The sequence below is a fragment of the Pseudopodoces humilis genome, chromosome 12 (assembly GCF_049639895.1).
Source record: "Pseudopodoces humilis isolate 2021_Gansu_Grassland_sample_001 chromosome 12, ASM4963989v1, whole genome shotgun sequence".
NCBI classification, from domain to species: Eukaryota; Metazoa; Chordata; class Aves; order Passeriformes; family Paridae; genus Pseudopodoces; species Pseudopodoces humilis.
Window position 1 is genome coordinate 17,774,500 of NC_142211.1, and position 22,537 is coordinate 17,797,036.

The 22,537-nt window shown below is 42.2% G+C and overlaps 1 pseudogene; it reads left to right on the plus strand.

Moving 5' to 3' along the window:
* Positions 1-8,361: 8,361 nt before the first annotated feature.
* LOC148183457 (uncharacterized) lies at positions 8,362-9,352 on the plus strand (annotated as a pseudogene).
* The last annotated feature ends 13,185 nt before the right edge of the window (positions 9,353-22,537 follow it).

Genomic DNA, 22,537 nt, shown 5'->3' on the forward strand with positions numbered 1-22,537 from the left:
AAAGGTGGAGTAATTGTGATACAGTGAGGTGCTGGAACAGAGTGAGACGAAGTAATAGTTGAAGATTTGAGGCCTTGAGAGGCAATGAGAAAACTTCTGTTTCCAGGGAAGCTCACAGAGACAGATGAAGAGAACTTTTGCCTTTGAATAACTCATCCTTAAAAATGACATCCCTAGACTCATGGCCCATAACACACCTCAGAGTGATGTGAAATAGGAGGAGTGGACTGATGACAGATTTTTTACCAGGCAGCTGTCATCAGAAAAATAGAAAGCTGTAACAGAAATAGTTTTCTTGTGGGAAACTCCATAGATTAGCAGAAGACGACTTCTGTTTCTCTACAGAGACTGATGAAAAGATTCTAGCAGGAATTGGAGACTGTTTAAACACCAAAGTTCCAAAGTTTTTTGTCTCTATGTTGTCATGTAAACCAAAGATTGGTTGGGTAGTGGGAGAAAAAAGGGTTTTCTGGAAGTTTTATTTTAGTTTTCTTATTCTTGTAGTTTTGTTAATAAACTTTCTTTGTTCCTTTTAAGTTTTAAGCCTGTTTTGCTCTTGTTCTAATCCACATCTCACAGCAAGAATAAGTAAGTTTTCTAGTAATTTTTTAGTTACTGCTTTAAAACCACAACACTGAGTCACCTGTTTCTGCTCAGCTGTTTCTGTAATTGGTGATATTTGTCCAGCATGGACTTGGAGCTTCTTCTGCATTCCGTCTGCCATGGGGGGTGCTTTTGTTCTCTGCGCAAGTTCCGATGTTTTCCCCATGCCCCCCTGGGTCGGGTGGAAACCAATCTAAATTTGGCTTCTCTTCAAAGGCAGAGTTAATATCTTGTCCCTGTATGTCCACAATCAATTTTAAAACACTGAACATCTCCTTATTTTCTTGTCACTGGCTCTTCCCTCCTCTCTCCAAGAACGGCATAGACAGGAATGCTCACCTAGCAGTGGGAGGTAAACACAGCTGCTGCTGTGACACAGGCAGAATTATGGTGCTCGCAGCCTGAGCATATCTCGCTTTCCTGTTTTTTAAGGTATTAATTACAATCTGCCAAGTTGGACCGAGAGACAGAGTGTCCTTGCTTTTACCTGTGATTGTTTTCTTCCACAACAAATCTCCTATTTCTTTCCATTCTTCCGCTGCAATAGGCAACAGCGGGAACTGGAGGTGCCCGCGCCTATTATCTCTAGCCCATAGAATGAGCTTTCCAAGGTCCATATCCTTGACTGCTTCGCTTCGTTTAACGATAATGTTTAGAAGCAGTTTGTGCTGCCGCAAACCCATCCATGCTGGCGGCCCTGGGCAGGGGGAGGGGAGCGACCCCTCCTCCTAGGTGCCGATGGGCACTCCCCTTCGGTCTTCGCCCCAGGTCCTCCGCCCTTGGCTTTTCCCAGCTATGCTCATGGAGAGCCCGCCTACCCGCTCCGGCGTCTCTCCTAGCACAGATCCACTCCGTTGGCCCTGGCCTGCTTCCACGTCTTCCCGCATGCAGGTCTGCCGAATTCCCTATGCCCGCAAAGGGTTCCTGGTTGGAGCACCAGATAGTGAGAAACCACTCAGACTATTCAGCTGGGTCTTCACAGAAGTTTGGCGAACGTCATTTATTTCTATCTTTAGCACACTTTTATAGGGTCCGACAGGGTCCGCGGGCTTAACAAGCTACTATTGGTTAATACATATTGTTTTACATTCTTTTCCCCAGTACACAAGGCTATTGTTTTTCTTTATTCTCCCTGTTCTAGGAAAGTTTCAAGGACACTGCCTTTAATATTGTCATCTGGATTAAAGACTGGCTTGGGCAGACAGGCTTTTACTAAAATCTCATACTTTTACTCTATTAAAATATTTCTCTACACTGTCGGCCCTCTTTCTCAATGATCCTGAGAGATTGGCCACTTGTGATCATTGATCTGAAAGATTGTTTCTTCAACATTCCACTTCATCCAAAAGATGCTCCACTATTTTCATTTTCTGTCCCAAGCATCAACAAACAAGAACCTTTATGAAGATACCATTGGGTGGTCCTTCCTCAAGGACTGAAAACTAATCACCAATGATGAAGTTGCACCACTTTTTGATCTACTGAGAAGAGAAAGCAGCATTAAATCTCCCAGAACCCTCACACCTGAGGCTCAAGAAGCCCTTAAGAGGATCATTGAAACCCTTCAGCAAAGACAGGAGTGTTGCCGTGAAAACTCAGCCTCTGAGCTTGCTGACATAGTTTTCTAAAGACTTTCCCAGGACAGTAACTGTAAACATAGATATGTGTACGTTCTTTCTGATACACGTCTTATGATGGACATCTCTCACAGCCAGTGCAGTTGGGAAAGTGTTATCCTGACCATCCAATCCCTGGCTGTGGTCAGAAACCTATAAATCCTGGGAGAAGAAATAAACTCTCTCTTCCTTTCACCACACCTCGAGCTGTGTCCATGTGATCTATTCGTCTCCAGCAGCAACACAGGCACATTGTTGTGCAATGCCACAACCATTTTTCCTTGCCATGTTAGGAGAAAACATGCAATTGTATGGTCTCATATTTCAATAGGACTCTGCAAAGATTCATTTGTAATAACCAAATGTATTTTTCTACCCTACAGGTCTCCAAAAACAATTTTCACAATAGAGATGATAGTACAGATCATAATCAGGGCAAGAATGAGATTGTTGACAATGGCAGGCAAAGATTTTGGAACAATTTAACTGCCTTTGAAAAGGGAACATTTTGATTGGGCAATGCAAAAATCAGAAGAATTGCAAATTGCATTGCTGGCATTGCATTAGGCAATGGATTGTATTGTCCTGGGGTGACTTTATGATGCTTGTATCCCCAATCGCCTTGTTTATGTTACATATTAAGTTCTGCACCATTAGGACTAGCTCTGAGAGAGAAGGGGGGGGAAGAAGAAGCACACACTTTGTTTTCAGAAATGGCACTCACTCCATGCTTCTCCAGACTGTGTTGTCTGCAGCAGGGACAGACAGCAGGACAGGGCCCTTCTTTGCTTTTAGTTAGTTTTTAGCTAGCTGAGGCAGAGAAGTTCCCAGGACTGTTTTTTTTCCTTTTTCTTAGATTTGTTCAAACCTGCTCTGGACTGAAAACCCAGGAAAAACCCCGGGAGCTCACACCTGTGGCCCACTGGGGCCTGGGCCTCGGCACTTTCCAGCGCCGTAGGGACTGATAAGGGACTGAGTGAGCCAAGCTACATCACATGAAAAGGAGTTTTTCTGGATTTACCATCTCATCAAACAGCAAGAGGTTTTATTGTTTAATATTATTCAATTTCTGTTGAATAAACAATTTTTTCTAATTTTATCCAAGGAAATATTTTCCCGAACCAGTTGGGGGAGGGGTCTCTTGAATTTGCTTACTGGAGGGACCCCATTTGGAGGTTGTCTCCCAAATTTACCCTAAACCAGGACAATTATTCATATATCTGTTCAATTCATTCCTAAGCCAAAAGCTGTTGCAGTCAAAATTGAGCTTCAGAGAGAAGCCCATGTTGAGTGAAGTGCCTTAAAAATTAAATTAGAAAGCTTATGGATATTGCATTTTTGATATCTGCTGTTTTTGCCTTTCATAAGTAACATAGAATAAAAATGCTAATTTTTCTTAAGAAGTTCAAAAGCTTTTACTTTGTTTCACTTTTGTCATTGATGCATGAATGTTTTGAAAATGTTATCTTGACTTCTTTTCACATTTGCTGCTGATGTATGCATTGTATGACATAAATTAGTGGATTTTTTATGATAAACATTAATTATAAGGTATTATTACTGTAATCATAGCCAGCTTCTCATATGTTCTATTATTTTTGTTCTCTAACTGCAAAATGCATTTCTTTGAACAGGTTGTTTAGCTAACCCTACGCAAGTTTCTTTCATTCATTAGCCTTTTCCTTTGTTTGAACAGATTTGTTTCGGATTTAATCCAATGCAGTTTCATGGTTTTTCAATATTTCTGAAGTTAAACTAGCAAGGGAACCAAATATTGGATATTTGATCAGATTCTAATTGTTAAGAGTTTTGTTTAAAAAAAAAAAAAAGTTAGGGACATCATTCCAGTTTAAAGCTTAGGCCCTGCCCAGGCCTTGACTTTACCTGGATGGGGAATTTGCCAACAGACCCAGATGTTTTCTGCATCAAAAGAATATTCAAGTCATTTTGACTTGGCAATGTGACCTTATTAATATAACAGCTGAATCTACTTTTGAAGTGAGCTTGGATAATTATTACTCGAACATAATTTTCCAATTCATCACTGATTTGAGGTTTATAAGCTGTTGCAGACTCTGGGATGATAATGTATCTAGTACATTTAGCAATCAGTTGTAGAGAATATTTTAGCAGAACAAGGTCATGATATTTTAGTAAAAGCCTGTCTGCACAAGCCAGCTTTCAATCCAGGCGACAATATTAAAGGCAGTGTCCTTGAAACTCTCCTGGAACAGCGAGAATAAAGAAAAACAATGGCATTGTGTACCGGGAAAAGAATGTAAAACAATATGTATTAACCAATAGTAGCTTGCTAAGCCCACGGACCCTGTCGGACCCTATAAAAGTGTGCTAAAGATAGAAATAAACTACATTCGCCATACTTCTGTGAAGACTCGGCTAAATAGTCTGAGTGGTTTTCCGTTAATTAATGCTCTTTTAATTTCACATATGTTGTCAGTTGTGTGTATTATCTAATTGATTCCTAATTGCTGTAAGTTTGTTGTTTACAACATATATTGTTTTGCTTTGATGCTTTTTCATGTTTGTAGTGGTTTAGATTTGCCAATTTCGATTTCCAGGCCAATGCACCAAATAAATGTCGTGGTTTTAAACCAGTAACTAAAAAATTACTTATTTCTTGCTGTGTGATATAGATTAGAACAAGAGCAAAACAGGCTTAAAACTTAAAAGGAAATAAAGTTTATTAACAAAACTACAAGAATAAGAAAACTAAAATAAAACTTCCAGAAAACCCTTTTTTCTCCCACTACCCACCATTCCCTTGTTCGCATGACAACATAGAGACAAAAAACTTTGGAACTTTGGTGTTTAAAACAGTCCCAATTCCTGCTAGAGTTTTTTCATCAGTCTTTGTAGAGAAACAGAAGTCTTCTTCTGCTAATCTATGGAGTTTCTCACAAGAAAACTATTTCTGTTACAGCTTTCTATTTCTCTGATGACAGCTGCCTGGGAAAAAATCTGTCATCAGTCCACTCCTCCTATTTCACATCACTCTGAGGTGTGTATGAGCCATGAGTCTAGGGATGTCATTTTTAAGGATGAGTTATTCAAAGGCAAAAGTTCTCTTCATCTGTCTCTGAGCTTCTCTGGGAAACAGTTTTCTCATTACCCTCAAGGCCTCAAATCTTCCCTTCACTCTGTTTCAGCACCTCACTGTATCACAGTCACTCTACTTTTTGCTCAAAATCCGCACTTTGAACACTCTATTCCTCTCAATATACTCTGTCATGAATTAAAGCAGTTTTTTTTCAGAACACTATTGTCCATCTCCATAGCTTTAACAGAAAAATATTTCAGCTTATAAAGCATCTCTTTATTCTCTCTTCTCCATCTAAAACTTAACTCTTTTCTTCACTGTCTTCTTCATGTTGATTGTCTCTCTCTGTCTCTGGGAAAAAGTAATCTGTATGTTTTATCCAGGTAGTAAGAGAATTAAAGTCTTGGAAAAGCTGCAGATGTTCATAGTGTCAGGTTTCAATCCAGCAGCAGAAACTACAAACTAAGCCAGGCTGGCCAGCTCTGTTTCTCTGCCCCCCCCCCCCCCCCGCCCTCTGTGGCCTTGTCCAGCCTGGAGAGGGGGGAAAAGGCTGAGACAGAGCTTTGTTACCTTTTCCGAAGCCAGAAACCAAAAAGAGAACAAGAGAACTCTGGCTTTACATTTAAGGTGGTGTTCACAAGTTGATCTCACTTTTCAACGGTTAAAACTGCTGTCAATTCTTAGAAATGACCGATAATTGGTCAGGAGAAAAGACTCCCATCAGCCACCAGCAGCTTCAACTTCCTTAGCTCCCAAAGCTATCTTAAATGTAAAGTCACCCCATGACATTCCACCCCTGGTGCATTGGCCAGGAATGGTGTTCTTATTCTTGTAGTTTTGTTAATAAACTTTCTTTATTTCCTTTTAAGTTTTAAGCCTGTTTTGCTCTTGTTCTAATCCATATCTCACAGCAAGAAATAAGTAATTTTTTAGTTACTGCTTTAAAACCATGACAATGTTCGTAACAAAAAGACAGGTACCTCATCTTTAAAAACAAAAAAGGGGGGAGGCAGAGGCTATGCCTCAAATGTGATTTAACAAAACCTTATATATTTTAAATTTTCTGAACAGTTCTTTTGCAGAATCAACTCTGCCAATCATAAGACATTTTTCCAACAGTACACAGGTGAAATTAAAGGAAAATCTTTTGGTTCTGATCAAAAATCCAGAAACAGGACAGATTGAAGGTCCTTTTCAATTAATAACCTGGGGCAAAGGGTATGCTTGTGTGTCCACAGGTTCAGGGCAGAAGTAGCTTCCAGCGAAAAACGTGAAGCCAAATTGACCACAGAAACAAGCAGACGACCCCTGGGACAGAGAAGCGAGCACATAGACATGAACTGCATCGAGACTGCAGTTGACGATGAACATCTTTTATCCCACATGCAGAAGCAGTGAACTTTGGGTTTTAAGTAAAAAAGCGTGGGAAATTATTAATATTGTAAAACCTCGTTTGTAAAAGCGTGGTGTGGGTCGTATCACGATTCATAATCTCACACAAGAAATAAGGCCATTGAACATGAAATTAAACCAGTTATCACCCTTGTGCCTTATCACTTCGTTGATTGTTTTAAGTAACACGATCCTTCCTGTGAGTCAACCAAAAGAAAATATTTGGGTGACTCTGGCCAATGCATAGGGCCTGGATGCCATTTTCTTGACTCACTCAGGTCCAGGGAAACCATTCTAGACTTGCTTGGTCGGTTTGCTAGTAGACAATTGGCCAGTTTCAAAAATCATCCCTCCAAAACTTTCATAATTCATTCTAAATCCCACTGAAGGATGGGAAATCTGGATCAAATTCCTCCCTAAGGCACCCCATGAACCCCAAGAATTGGAAATCCTTGGCTCAGTGAGAATGGATTTTTGTATAATATTCGGTTCTCCTGTGTCAAAACAAAACAAAGTTACAGATGTTACTCCATGTCAGTGTGACAATGGTAGGTGGGTTCTTTTCCCCAGGACTGAGATTGATGAAAAGGGACTGTTTTCTTGTGTTCGGACTTGGTTGTTTATTCTTTCCGTATCTATATTACATATATACAGAATAAAAAGAGCTACATACACTAAGATAGAAAGGTGAAAAATGGAGAACAAAGAATCTCTCCAGTCTTTTATGTATCTATTTGTCTAATAATCAAATGCAAAGTAAGTTATTTTTCTTAGTGACCCAATGACCCGACACCTGTGTACTGCACTGCATATTTCTTTATCCAATCACTCATTATTACCCAAAAACCCTTAGAAGAAGAAGGAAGGAAAAGGAGAAAGGGACAACACCCTAAATCCTCCATCTTGTCTTTTATTCACTGTCCTGGTTTAGGGCAAAATTTGGGAGAAAACCTCCAGTGGGGCTCCCCCTGGGAAGCAAACCCACGTGGCCCTTTTTTTCCCACCCCCCAACCGGTCCGGGAAGAGATTTCTCTGAGAGAAGTGGAAAAAACCTGTTTATTTCACAGGCACAGCACTACCCAGCACAAAAATGAATGATATCAAATTACAAAACCTCTCGCCCTTCAGAAGAGATGACAAACTTCAGAGGGTCTCTTTCCTGTGGGTGTTCGCTCTGTTATCAGTCCCTCTGGCGCTGGAAAATGCCGCTGCCCAGGCTGGGCTCCCGGTAGTCCATGGGTGCAAGCTCCCGGTGCTCCCCCGAGTCCCCAGTCCAGAGCAGGTTCGATTCGTTTCAAAAAAGGGAAAGAAAACAGTCCAGGAAGACCTCTCTGCTCCGGCTAGTTGGAAAGCCAAGGCGATCTGTGTCTTGTTGTCTGTCTGTGCTGTAGTCAAAACTCCCGATGCGGGGGGAGCAAGTACAGTCTCTGATAACAGACTCGGTGCTTCTTTTCCACTCACTTTTACTCTGAGATGGAATTTTAAGAATACAAAACCTGTGTCTGGGTTAGGTGGACGAATGGGGATACAATTTAACATCATAATCAACCCAGGACATTCACTTATATAGTTTAAACTCTAAACTCTAACTTTCTCACCCAGTGACTTAAGAAAACTCTAACTTACATTCTCACGTCATTAGTTTCTTTAGTTAACTTTAAAAGCTGTCTCCATGGTTTTAGACTAAACTCAATGCTCTCTTGGGTGTCAGAGCCAGGCACCAAAGATAAGGGCCTATTTTCTATGCCTCTGACCCCAACAACTCCAAATTATGCTGTGTACAAAACCGCGACATCTTGGTGCAATTTCACATCAGTTGTAGTCACACCACCCAACCATGTTCCATTGCAATTACCACAAAGATCTTTTATTTATTTGTGGAGACAGAATTTGGCCCACCATTCCATCAAAAATTAAAGGTGGTCCATGCAGTGTTGGAAAACTCTGCTGATACCTAATGTAAAAATGATAAAAGAAAAGAGATGCAGAGGGAAGAGGTTTGTAGATCAATACACACTGGATTACAATGATGGTTTTAATTCATGGAATTTTGGGCAGAGATTTGTAACAGCTCTCCTTTTACCTCAGGCAGCTTCAGTGGCAGCTTTGAAGCAATTGGATCGACTAGGCTGCTGGCTATGCAAGCAATCCCGTTACATCTCTCTCGCACTGAGCAATTTGTTAACTGATGTTCAAAGTGTGAGACACACAACTCTGAAAAACAGAGCAGCCATTGATTTTTCTTTTTCTAGCACATAGACATGGATGTGAAGAATTTGAAGGAATGTGTTGTATGAATCTGTCCGAGCATTCAGAGTCTATCCACAAGAGCATACAACAATTGAAGGAGGATATAGCCATGCTTGGGAGTTGAAAAGGGATTGTGGTTGGATGGTTTGCTTAGTTGGTTGAACCTTGCACCACTGTGGAGGGAACTTATGAGGATAAGTATATTTGTGTTAGTTATCATCATAGTCCTTTTGGTTTTTGTGCCCTAATTCAAAGTATCAGATGAATGATAGACAAGGCTGCTAAGGAAGTGTTCTTGGTTCAAACAGGAGGGGGAGATGTTGGAGTCAGAGGCACAGGAAATATTCCCTTATCTGTGCTGACAGGCTCTGACACCCATGAGAACACTGAGTTTAGCCTAAAACCATGGACACAGCTTCTAAAGCTAAGTTAAGAAACTAGCAATGTGAGTGTGTGAGTTAAAATTGTATTAAATCACTGGGTGAAAAAGAGTTTGGAGTTTTAGTTATATTAATATGTGAGATACAAGATGGATGATTTGGGACATTGTCTCTTTCTTGTTCTTCTTCCTGCTTCATCTTCTTCTTCTAAGGGTTTTTGGGTAATAATGAGTGATTGGATAAAAGAATCTGCATTGCAGCACACAAGTGTTGGGTCATTGGGTCACTAAAGAAAATAAGTTACTTGGCATTTGATTACTGGGTAAATGGACACATAAAAGGCCTTGAAGATATTCTTCCTCTCTCTATTTCGCACCTTACTACCCTAGTGTATATAGCTGCTTGTACTCTGTAAATATGTAATATAGATAAGAAAGAATAAACAACTGAGCCTGAATATGAGAAAACAGGTCTCTCTCTCATCAATCTCAGTCCTGGGGAAAAGAACCCAACCACCATTGTCACATCCCAACCCACTCCCTGTCAGGAATTCATGGGTAGAGTGATGGTATCCCAAACAGACCCTTTTCAACTACAGCATACTGTCCGTGGTGCCAAAAATATGACATCTCACCATTAAGGGGAAGGAAGCACCCAAGACTTATAAATGCTCATGGTTGACAGGAACAACAGAAGTCAGAGCATCCACAAAAAAATCACGAAGTTTTACAAGTAAATTACACACTTGGCAGGGAAATTGGTATGTTAGTCCCTGACCTACTATATAAGCATACAGCAGTAGGGTTTGGATAAAGACGTAGGGTGAAAGGGAAGAGAAAGAAAGAAAGAGATGAAATAAAGAGGGGGGTGTCGCCCTGAAAAGTCAGCTTCTGAGCTTGCTAACATAGTTTTCTAAGGACTTTCCCAGGAGAGTAACTGTAAACATAGATATGTGTACATTCTTTCTGTTACACGTCTTCTGATGGGCATCTCTCATGGCCAGTGCAGTGAGAAAGTGTTATCCTGACCATCCAATCCCTGGCCATGGTAAGAAGCCTATAAATCCTGGGAGGAAAAATAAACTCTGCTCTTTCCTTCACCACACCTCGACCTGTGTCCACGTTATCTATTCATCTTCAGCGGTAACAGGGGGGAGAAAGAAAGAGAAAGAAAAAGAGATCACCAGTCCTGGTTCCAGTGTCAGCCCAGCCAATGGGATGTCCAGGGTCCTGGGAGCACCACTCAGGCTTGGTAGGGTGTTACAAATGGATATGGGAATTTATATAAGTCCTTGCCTTTTTCCCAGGCTTCTGGCAGCAGGCAGTAGCCTTACTGGGGCAGCTAGCACCCCAAAACCCACTCTCATTTGCAAGTTCTTTAGGAATGGCAGATTAGGTCTATTATAGAATGAATTATTTATTTAATAGTCATAAAACTAACAGACATAAGACTTTAAACAGACTACACAGGAATAAACAAAGAAAAATAACTAGTAGATAACATATAGTGCATGACTAAAAGTACTTATATTACAGCTAGTGAAGAAACAGTATAGATTACGATTCAATGTATCTTACCATCCAATTGCTGATGGGGCACACATCAAAATCCTTTGCTCTCAATTTCCAGAAAAGTAACCATGAAGATGTGTCCATGCTTTGAGGAGAAGCTGCCTCACATGTTTCCAGGGAGTGTGTAAGAGGCTTCTACCTCAGTGATAATTTGTGTCTTTTATAGTGTAAGAGGGCCTTTTTGGTCACTAATATTTATTTTCTTTTATGTCTTCCCACATCTGCTCTCCATACCAAGATGTTGATTCTTGGTGAGGCTGCAGACATTTTGGCACCAGGAGATGACTCCTTGCTGGGCCTTTGACCCGCCTGGGTTATCTCTCCTATCTGCACCAGCCATCTGTGGTAGAGAGAGGGGGGCACACCCTGCCACATAGGGGTAGCTTTTTGTAAATAAGTTTTCCCCTCTCTGAAGTTCGGTTTCTCACTTTCTATGCAAGTTAGTTATCATGCCGTCTGTTATTTCAGACTTTTCTGGAAATGGGTCAGAGGGCTTTGGGGGTCTTTGGTGGCCTTGATCTCCCCCTACAGTCCATGCACACTTCTTAGCCACATTCCTGTATTTGCACAGTACTGTGTTATGCTTATCTCTGGGAGCGAGAATACAGATGTTTGGCCCAGAGAAGTGTTTCCCTTACCTCTGTGTGGCCCCTTTTCTCCAGACATATTTTGTTCTTTCTCACTACATGTTATTACCAGAAATCCTTGGTTAGGTCCACAGCCATCTAGCTATCAGTGTTTGAGACATACACATTAGCCCCTTCTGGGATTCTTCAATGCTTTCAGTCACCTCTTTCAGCATAGATTCTCGGAGTCTTGAGATGTCTTTGATGCCATGATAATTTTTTACCTTTTCTTTTATATACCTTTTATGTATTCTCGCATTGTTTGTATTCTTAGCATACATAGTTGCAATTTTTTAGACTGATATTTTAGCTTAGTCCAGTTATTCTGTTAGGCAAGAAGACCAAACATCCCACAGGCCTCACAGTTGCAGGCCAGAAAGCCCTACGCTATCTTAAGAAACCAAGGCTTCAACCATCTCTCTGGAACATATTTTGTAAACTAGGTTCAAGCCCCATCGGGGGGGGGGGAATACTTTAGAACAGGGAGATGTCACTCCAATCATTAAAGCTTCTTATTGGGAGATCCTTGTCAGATATGCTAAATTTTAAGGTCTATAAAAATTGTATATACAGTATACCAGCTGTGCATTCTCTGGGGTTTTCCACCTTGACAGGTTGTGCACCTAAGGATCCTTATTAAATGAGGTAAAACCACTTTTATTCCTTTAACCTTGTCTGGCTCATAATTCTAGGACCAGAGAAAAAGGCATCACCTAACTTGAAAATGAGCTATCCCATACATAGACATCTGTAGCCATTTGGCTTTAGTTTGGCTTTCAGTTTTACCCCACAAATTACAAATCCCTAGGAACACATTAAATAATAAACATTTTCACTGAATTATAGGTTATAAATTTCTACAGGATCAGAAAAACATTCACTTTGACTCTGAAAATTATTTCCCAATGCAGATGGCAGAAATTCCTGACCAAGCAAGCCATTCAGAGACATGTTTAGTGCAGTTAAAATGCCACAAGTCAATATGCGCTATTCTTATTTTGAAATCCTTTCTTCTGCTAGTCTGAACAAGAAACAAAGCTCAATTAGTCCAGCTCTTTGACTTGGAACTATAGATGGTTACCGAGGGCCTAAGCATTGGCTTCTTCAAAACCATTAAAAATATTTTAGGGTGATTTTTAATCTTGCAGGTTGGTTTTCTTAAAAATAATTGCTGAGTTTTTTAAAAAGTTACTTTAATATCTACAACAGAGTGCCTACACACAATGGTAATCAGAGAGAGATGGAAAATGCAATTTCAAGCTAGTTATTGTTCCAAGCTCTCTTTGCAGTTTTGTCTACCAGGGAAATAACATACTTTTTTTCCTTTCATAAATTTGTCTTAATGATTGTGCTAGTGCTTGAAAAAAACATGACTTAATTTCACGTAACTCAATTTTTTGCTAAAATCTCAAGATAAAACTGGAAAAATTTAGAGAATAATTACTCCACTAGGTTACAGTTATTTAATGTCCTGATTTGAAAGACATGTCTACGAAGGAAAGCAGGAACCTCTCTTGGAATGGAAAATACTACCCCCTTCCCTCCAAATTATTATAACTTTGAAATTACGGGGCTTTCAGGCAAAGATATGGGAAAAGGAATAACAGTTCTTTACTAGCGTGAGAAACGACTGCTCACTTTAAAATTTCAAAGGTTTATTAATCCTCAACAAACACAACAAAGGACTCAATAAAGAAAAAGGGACAGTGTTGGGAGTGTGGCTGACTACCAGAGGGTCATCCACAAAATAGGGGCACCACCTTTTATACCCTTGATGTTGCATCAGCCAACCCTGACCCCTCCCAAAATCTTCCAGTCAAGACTTCTTTGTCATCCATTGGTGGAGGCCTTCTTGCAACTTGATTGGAGGTGAGGTGTTGTCATGCCGTCCCCAGCAACAAGTCTTCCCTACTCCCAACTGCCTCATGAAAGGGGCACATGTGCACGCTCTCCCTTCCACATGTTATAGATACATATTATATTATTGGCTTTTCACAAATATTAAAATGAATGTTATATGCATAAGGTTAGAAAACTTTGTTGTATTAATATAGTTCCTTATATTTCTGTTATTGATGAAACTTAGAAATAGTGGTATAATACATATATATGTTAGGCTATAGCATGGAATTAAAGCAAAAACTACTTTTGTTTATATAACCTAGAGACTGAAAAAGATAGCCAGAAACCCGCCCTGCATTCTTAGATTATCCTATCCAAATGAAGACAGCAGTGACCGGAGCTCCAAGGGAGGAATTTATTGCACCTCTGTTATCAGGGAGTGTGAGACTCAATGGAGCCAAGAAGATTGATCTATTGGGAAGGGAGCGAGTTAAAACTAAACAAAGAAACATCTAAAACTTAAGAGGAATGTTTGAATCATGTATGAGAATTTATGAATATGTAATAGGGTTCTGTTTTTAAGGGACAATCCTTTGTTAGTAAGGTGTGCTCTCTGGGCTGAATGCTGAAGCACCAGGCCATATTTGTATATTTTACTTTATTTCTATCTCCTAATTGTCTTTCTATTAAACTTTTTAAATTTTATAGAAAAAAATATGTGAACCTAGTTTTTCACACATTTGTCCCTGACAACCCTGACAACCAAGGCTGTTCGGTGGCAACAATATGGGGGTGGGGGGGAGGAAAGTGGACTATGGGGAGAACAGAGGGTATCCAAACAATAAACTACAATAACATAACCATATATCAACAAAACTACTCTTAACATACACATAATATTAATCATTTAATTGTGAGAGCAAATCATCACATTACCTATCTATAACAAAGAGCAAGAGAGAACCAGGAGCTGAGCTCAGCCCCTCATCCCCCAGCCAAAATCTCGCAGTATCTCTTCACTTCCCAAGAGAAATCCCCCACCAGCTAGGAGGGTAGCCAGATGCACCCTTCCCCCTCCTCCTCCTCTCAGCCACATCTTTTTGTTCTCCTAGGTATTGGTTGTTATATCTTTGGCAATAGATGGGACAAAATTCCCTGACAGAAAGGAAAAAAAAAAGTAAAATCAAATATCCAACACATCCACACCAAATTTTTTCTCATACCAACATGTTCCATCAAACTTAAACTTTTAAATTATATTCATACATGCATTACCCTAATTATATACATATATATCTCTAGATCTGGATAAAGGCACAGTGTGACAGTTCACCCTGTCATGATCTGGTTATTAAAGCTATTAGAAATGCCTCCGCCTGAATTTAGGTGCAAATGAGACCATATGCCAAAGTGAATAGTATGAGTTTTATTTGATAGTAAATATGAGAGACACAGAGGGAGAGAGAAAAGAAAGAGATAGAAAATAGGTGAGGGGAACAGAAAGAAAGTGACAGAGAGAGAATAAGGAAAATATCACCACTCTATGGATCCCAATGATGTTTCATTGATCGTCTCCAGCTGGCCTTGGTGGTGAAGGTTTCCCCAAAAGCATAGAATCCGATGGGTTAATGTGAAAAACAAAGTTCACTCTTTAAAATGTTAAAAGTTTAATAACGGATAAAAGGGACAAAATCCAGCACTGGGGTGCTTGGCTATCTGCCAAAAGCACTCGCTTATCTTAAAACAATCTTCTTTATATACTATTATGTTACAGGGGATACATGTATATTAATAAGAATTTATATATATTCAAACATTCTTTTGAGTTTAGATGTTCTTTTGCTTGGTTTTAACATTTGACTTGTTTATATGCCATCTTGTAGATTAAACCTGATATTATTACTTTGTCCCCAGCCCCTCTGCTACCACTGTCCATCCCACAGCAGCCAGGGAGGCAGGGGAGGTAGGTTAGCTTGCCAGGGGAGACCCTAAAAACGAGGCTCTTTCCCTTTGCTGAGATGGCAGTTGCAGCTTTATTTCTTGGGATCTTTCAGAGTGAAGTTGCAAGGGGGAAAGAGGAAGAGGTATCAACAGGCACCCCTTTTTCAAGGCAGGGGAAAGGGGTGTGGGGGAATTTACACAACCAATAAGGGGAACTGGGGAGAACAAGATAAGGGAAAGAACTTACAAGTCTACATTTTCGGGGGTACATTCTTTGGGTCATACCATTTTTCCTAACTGCATGACAACATAAACCAATACATTTTATTTCTTCTCGTGGTTCCATCCTGTTGTTTTTACACTCTCTGATAACAAGGAGTCAATAAATTGGGTTCTGGTTTTTGTCACTGTTATCACTCAGTCTACAAATTTGAGGAACTACCTAATTATCTTACACCATTCTCTGAGTTAGTTACATAAATGCATTTTAACATCACATCTTCTCTTGGCCTGAAGGTTGTATTATTCATCCCACTGATCTCTCCTCTGTAGGGCAAGCAAGTCATCATTTGTGGTATTGTATTAAAGAATGTTGAAGGTGCAATATAAGAATTCACCACAGGTGGCGCTCCAATAGGAGGCTGGACATCTTATTGATCATAAAATGGCACTGACTGAGGGGTATAGGGATTATTTACAGAGGTTGAGTTGCCATCTGAAGTCATAAGAAAGTCCCTTACACAGTCCTTTAGCTGGAGGAAGAAGTCCCAAAGGAACTCTCTCAGATATGTGACCAACAGGATTGGACGAGAGAAGGAGTTGACTGGTTGTCCCATGGACGAAGGACCAAACCAAGCACTTACAGTAGTTGTGCCAAGCCCTGGAGTGCTGTTTCCCATCCCCCAGAAGTTTGGTATAGCTTGAGAGAACAGGGGTGCATTCATAAGGACACCTTGACCAGCTGAGATTTTTATAATGTCCTCAGCATTTGCATTTTTGAATGAGAAGCCCGAATTATCTGTTTGTGAGCTTTCTCCCTCCTGTTTGATTTTTGCCTCTTGGTTGCTCTGTTGGAACAGCTCCTGGGATGCTGGACCCCATGTCGACATGTCCTGTATCCCCGGGTCCATGTGTGCTGTGGGATTTGTGGGTTGAAGGAATTGTATGTTGGCAAGGCTGTGGTCAAAAGCTTTTCAACTCTGTGTAGTGTCCAGCGAAGCTGTCTGTGGTAGAGAAGCTGTTGCTTCTTCAAGCTGCTATTGTTGTTGAACTGCAGCTGTGTTGGTGAGCAGTCTCGACTCTGCAGGCTCTGGGCAACACTGGCTCGGCTGTAATGCTGTTGCTGCTGGCCGGTACTGGAGGCTGGTGAGGGGTTTGTGCTGCTGCTTTGCTTGTCAGGCCGTTGCAGTGGCTGTCAGCTCAGTCGCGGCTGCTTCTTGTTTCAAGGGCGGTTGCCATGGCAGCAACACTACAGCTGACGGCACGGGCGGTGGCTCCGCCTGTCCACCCGTCTGCCCCCCCGCGCTGGGCTGGGCAAGGAAGGAAGGAACCACACCTGCCTCTGATGTACTGGGCGATTCCGCTGTCATCAATGGGCGGTGCAGAGGCACAGTAGAGGCTAGAAGGAGCGCCTCCGCTGAGGGCTGGCCAGGAGGCGGTGGCACAGGCGGGGTGAAGGGCTCTGAGTGTGTCCGCGTCACTGCTGAAGTCATTTTGACTGCCAGCTGTGGCTCAAACCACAGCCCAGGCTGGCGGGGCACAGGAGCTGCCGTGCCCGTCAGGGTCCCGCGCCGCTCCGGGGCAGGCTGGACCATCTCGTGTAATCCCAGGGTGGGTAGGACCGGCCATCCCCTTGCCCACTCTACCCCCCCGAGGACCGGAAAAGGGTGCAGTCACTGGCGCGCAGGCCAAGGGGTTTCCTCTTCCCTCTTCAGCCTCCAGAAGCATTCCGAACGCATGCGCAGCACCGACAAGGCTCAGATAAGTTTGCAAAAGTTCTGAACCCTCGGAACCCCGTTTAGGCGGCTTGGGAGATGGATTGACAGCATGAGATTGCAGTCTACGCTTTGGAATTGCCCCCAAGTCTCTCCGTGGCTGTTTCACTGGGTTTTTCTCAGGCCGAGCCATCCCTTTCGCCAAGAGGGGTATTTTGGAGGCTTGTGCCGACTCTGCCGTGTGTAAGAGTCCCGCAGCTGGCTGGGAAGAGCCCGCCTCCTCTTTATTCAAGCCAGTATTGATATGTGGATAGAAAACTCTATAACTCGCAGAGTAGTTATAAGAGTAGGTATGAATTTATTCAGCGCTGAGGTGCATGGGGATATCTCCTCCGAAAGCATGCACACCTTGGAGACTTGTTTATCCCTTTTTATTCTCTACAAACTAGGGTTACACAGTACACCTAATACATATTCATTTGCTAACCCCGCCTGTCCCTGCTTTGTATTAAAATTAGTTCCACGCCTATTTGCAGCTGCGCACTGCTCCTTGTTGGTCACTGGTGGTCGTCTGGGGGTCTTTGGGGCTGAAGTCAGCAATTTTCCTTCAGCTGAACTTTTCACCTTGTCTTCTTGCACATGCTCCTTTCAATTATTTGACCCCCCCTCTTTCCATTTCTTCTGGCTTAGGGGTCCAAAAGAATCCATGGAACCCCCTCATCCTATGGGCGCATTTATCCTTGCATCCTGTTTACGTATTCCAGCTCCTTATCTCATCCTGCACTCTTTATTCTCTTTCTGCTCTTATGGGAGCAGTCAGCATTTCACACGGGCTTTGTAGCCCCTTCTTCTAGTCAAGCATTTCTTTATAATTGATTCCTAATTCTTAATTTCTCTGTTTCAGTATGCCCTGCAGTTCCACCCTCGGCTCCCTTCTCCACCGGGTTTATAGGGGATAAAGTGTCTTGTCTGGCTTTTACCGCTGTGATTTCATCCTTTGAAAGGATTTCCAATGCTCAGGGCGTTGTTTCCTGAGTCAGGGATGTCCCGATTTCCACAGAATGAGAGAGGGCAGACCCAGCCTCTTCTGGCTTTATCATCAGGATCTCCCATCCTGTGTTTGGATCCATAGTGTCCCCCGCCTGGGTTTCAAAGTCCCACTTAGTGGAAATGACTTCATAAATTACTCTGGAAGCCGACAGGAGCTTGGCAGCTGACTGGTCCTTAAGAGTGGCCTTTTCATATATTCTCATGTTTATCTTGTCCCACAGGCTTGGGGTAAAATTTTTCTCTGGATCCATGTTAGGGAATTCTGCCTGTATCCAGGACAATAGGCTCTTAAACACATCCACAGATACAGGGATTGGGTGTTCCCTGACCATATTTTCCAAGAGAGTCAAAACCTCCCTCTCAGGCTTGGACATTGTGTTTCCCATTTTTCAGTTCCCTTTTGAAGGCTTACCTGACCTTAGGGTCAGCTTCAATCTCAGCTCCCCTGTTCGTGGTCCATCCTGCACCCTACAGGCATCTGGCTCTGGCTTTTCCAGCTCTTACCAGCTCACAGAGATGGCTGAATTCTTCTTTCTCCCCAGGGAATTCTTCAGCCTTTATCTACCTTCTTCAAAAGGGCTCTCAGTCCAAAGTGCCACATGTTGGGCACCAAAATGTTGCGGAGACACTGGTGGTTGGGTTCTTTTCCTCAGGACTGAGAGTGATGAGAGAGAGACCATTTTCTCATGTTCAGGCTTGGTTGTTTATTCTTTCCTTATCTATATTGCATATATACAGAATACAAGGAGCTACATACACTAAGATAGAAAGGTGCAAAATGAAGAACAAAGAATCTCTCCGAGATCTTTTATCTATTTGTCCAATAATCAAATGCCAAGTAAATTATTTTTCTTAGTGACCTAATGACCCGACACTTGTGTGCTGCATCACAGATTTCTTTATCCAATCACTCATTATTACCCAAAAACCCTTAGATGAAGAAGGAAGGAGAAGGAGAAAGGGACAACACCCTAAATCCTCTGTTGTAGTCCGCAACTGCAGGATCACGTCCAGAGAAGCTGCAGGGTTCTGGGGACCAGCATGGAACACCAACAAGATGGGCTTCTGTTCATGAAACCATTTATTCAGCATGGGAAAAAATTCAGATCCAGAACAGAGAGCCCCGAACAGAGGCCAAGCAGGGGTTTTTGAGGGACAGAACTCTTGAGGGTCTCCACCTTTGAGGGTGGAGTTCAGGGTCAGGGACCACTAGAAACACAGCAAGGGAGAAACCCCCAGGGACTCAAACCCAATCAGAACTCCTGGGCCGCCCTTCACAAGGGGTTTGGGGTGGGGTAACTTCATCCAGGGCTCACATACCCATCCCCCAACACAGGGGGTCAAAATCCACACATGGCTTACAGCCATTCCTCTCCTTTCACAATGCTTAACTGAAACTAACTCTTTGCCTCCCTGAGGCACTTCACAACAATCCTCCATGTTGTCTTTTATTCACTTATATAGTTTAAACCCTAAGCTCTAACTTTGTCACCCCATGACTTAAGAAAACTCTAACTTACACATTTACGCTATTAGTTTCTCTATTTAACTTTAAAAGCTGTCTTCATGGTGTTATGCTAAACTCAGTACTCTCTTGGGTGTCAGAGCCAGGCACCACAGATAAGGGCTTATTTTCTGTGCCTCTGACCCCAACAGGAGGCTTCTTTGGTTGTAGCTTCTTTATACAGTTTTTGTTATAATGGGAAAAACACTTCTATAAAAATGTTTAAGGCATGAATCATTTCAGTCCCTGACACACCCCAAAATAAGGTCTCCTTGAAGTATGCATTGCGTCTCTCCATCCTTCTTTATGACCCAACAGGTACAACCTGGTCCCTGAAAAAAAACAGCCCCATGGATGGGTTTGTCTTTGCTCAAGGCAGAATTAATCCAGTCTTTCATAACAGCCTTCATATGTACCACCAAAACCTTATCCCCATCTGTTGTTCACAAGGGTTCAGATTGGGCAGGTCCAGCTCGGTTAGTGGAGCCTCTGGTGCTAACGAAGCAGGTGGCCTTTGCTAAATGCAGCTCACAGTTTTTGAAAGTCCCCTTGCCCCAGTGCCTTCAAGGTGGATTTTAGCATTCCGTTGCACCCTTCAACTTTCCCAGCAGCTGGTGCATTATAAGGCATATGGTACACCCATTCAACAACAGATTTCAACAGAATCACTAGGTTGGAGAAGACCTTCAAGATCATTGAATCCAACCTATACCCTAACACCACAACTAGACTATGGCACCGAGTGCCACATCCAGTCTTTTTTTAAACACATCCAGTGATGGTGACTGCACCATCGCCCCAGGCAGACCATTCCAGTGCAGGAGCTCAGGACTTCTGATCAATGAACCAATATGATTTAGCAGAAGACATTTATTGTTTACATTATGCACTTATTTATAGATTCTAAAACTACTGTTCCTGCAATCACGCATTACTTGATTGGTGCCCCTGTCTTGTCCACGCACTCAGCACACACTCCTCAGGTTTTGTGATTAGTCATAGTGCAGGTGTTCAAACGTCCTCTGTTATCTGGTTCTTGTGGTCTTGTTTTTCTGTTTCTCAGTGTCTTCTTTCTTATTTCAGAACAATTTAAGTTTCAGCAACCTTGAGGAATTCCAGAGGGTCTGATAAGAAATTCTACAGACAGTTTGGCTGGGGCACACTATGGTCTAAGTTGTTCAGATGCATTGCTACATTCCAGTACTTTATTATTCTTTCTGTGAAAAACTTTTTCTTAATATCCAACCTATATTTCCCTTGGCACAGCTTGAGATTGTGTCTTCTCATTCTGTCAGTTGCTGCCTGGTGAAAGAGATCAAACCCCACCTGACTACAACCACCTTTCAGGTAGTTGTAGAGAGTGATAAGGTCACCTCTGAGTCTCCGTTTCTTCAGACTAAATAACCCCAGCTCCCTCAGCCGTTCCTCATAAGACTTGTGTTCCAAGCCTCTCACCAGCCTTGTTGCCTGCAGCTGGGCATGCTCAATACCATGTTCCCTAGCCCAGTTGTTTATAAGGTTGTTCTTGAAAGGAGTCCCGTTGTCTGACTCAGTTTTCTCAGGAGTACCATACTTCCAAAGGACTTGCTTTTCAAGGCCCAGGATGATGTTCTGGGCAATAGTGTGAGGCATGGGGTTGGTCTCCAGCCATCCAGTGGTGGCTTCTACCATTGTGAGCACTTAACTCTTGCTTTGGGGGGTTTGAGGCAGTGTGATGTAATCAATCTGCCAGGCCTCCCCATACTTATATTTGGACCACTGCCCACCATACCACAGGGGCTTCACTTGCTTGGCCTGCTTAATCGTGGAGCATGTCTCACAGTCATGGATAACCTGGGAGATACTGTCCATGGTTAAATCCACCCCTCAGTCCTGTGCTCACTTATAGGTGGCATCTCTGCCCCGTGGCCTGAGGCATCATGAGCCCATCAAGCTAGTGTGTTGCGGAATAAGGACTTTACAATTAAAACTGTAAAGATATGTTTTACTTCTAGCAGCTGACAGCAGCAGGGACATATGGGGGATTTTCTACTATACATGTGTACCTGGTTGAGACAGGTTACAGGTTTAAATACACATTGATCACACAAGCTTATACTTCCCCGCTCATTCATTCCTTGCCTATTCTCCGACTTCTGGTGTTTCATATTATAACTAGTCTTCTGTGGTGCTACACCTTCTGGTGATCGTGGGCAGGGGTCTTCTTGATGAAGTAGGAGTCTTCCTCAGGTGTCTGCTGTTTGACCCCCATCTCTGGGCAGGCGTAGTGGAGGTTTGACTAACTCCTATGAGAGGAATGATGGGTTTGTCTTTACAATTAAGCTGTGGGTCTGCTGATAGATGAAACTATCACTGAGAGATAAAAGAAACAATGGGAAGGATTCCACTGATTGATGAATGGATAAAGATATTTGCCTTTACAAACAAACTGTAGGTTTGCTGGTAAATGATATTGGATATTGAAAGATGAAAGATACAATGGGGAAACACCATAAATTCCATAAGAATTAAAAATTAAGAGGGGGGGTCATACATTAGAGGGGAATCTTAGGTGTCAGGCATTCCGGGAAGTCTGTACCTCTCAAGTACCTCAGCCAATGGGGAAAGAGAGAGGGACATGTGGCTGGGAAATTAGGATGAAAAGGAGGTTGTGTCCTCCAAATATTTGAGAGACCCCAGGGGAATGCCCCATGGCCTCTCCCGTTATTTGAATAAAGTAAAAGGACTCCTCTGTCTCCTTTTTGGACATAAACCTCTGGTGTTTGTGGAT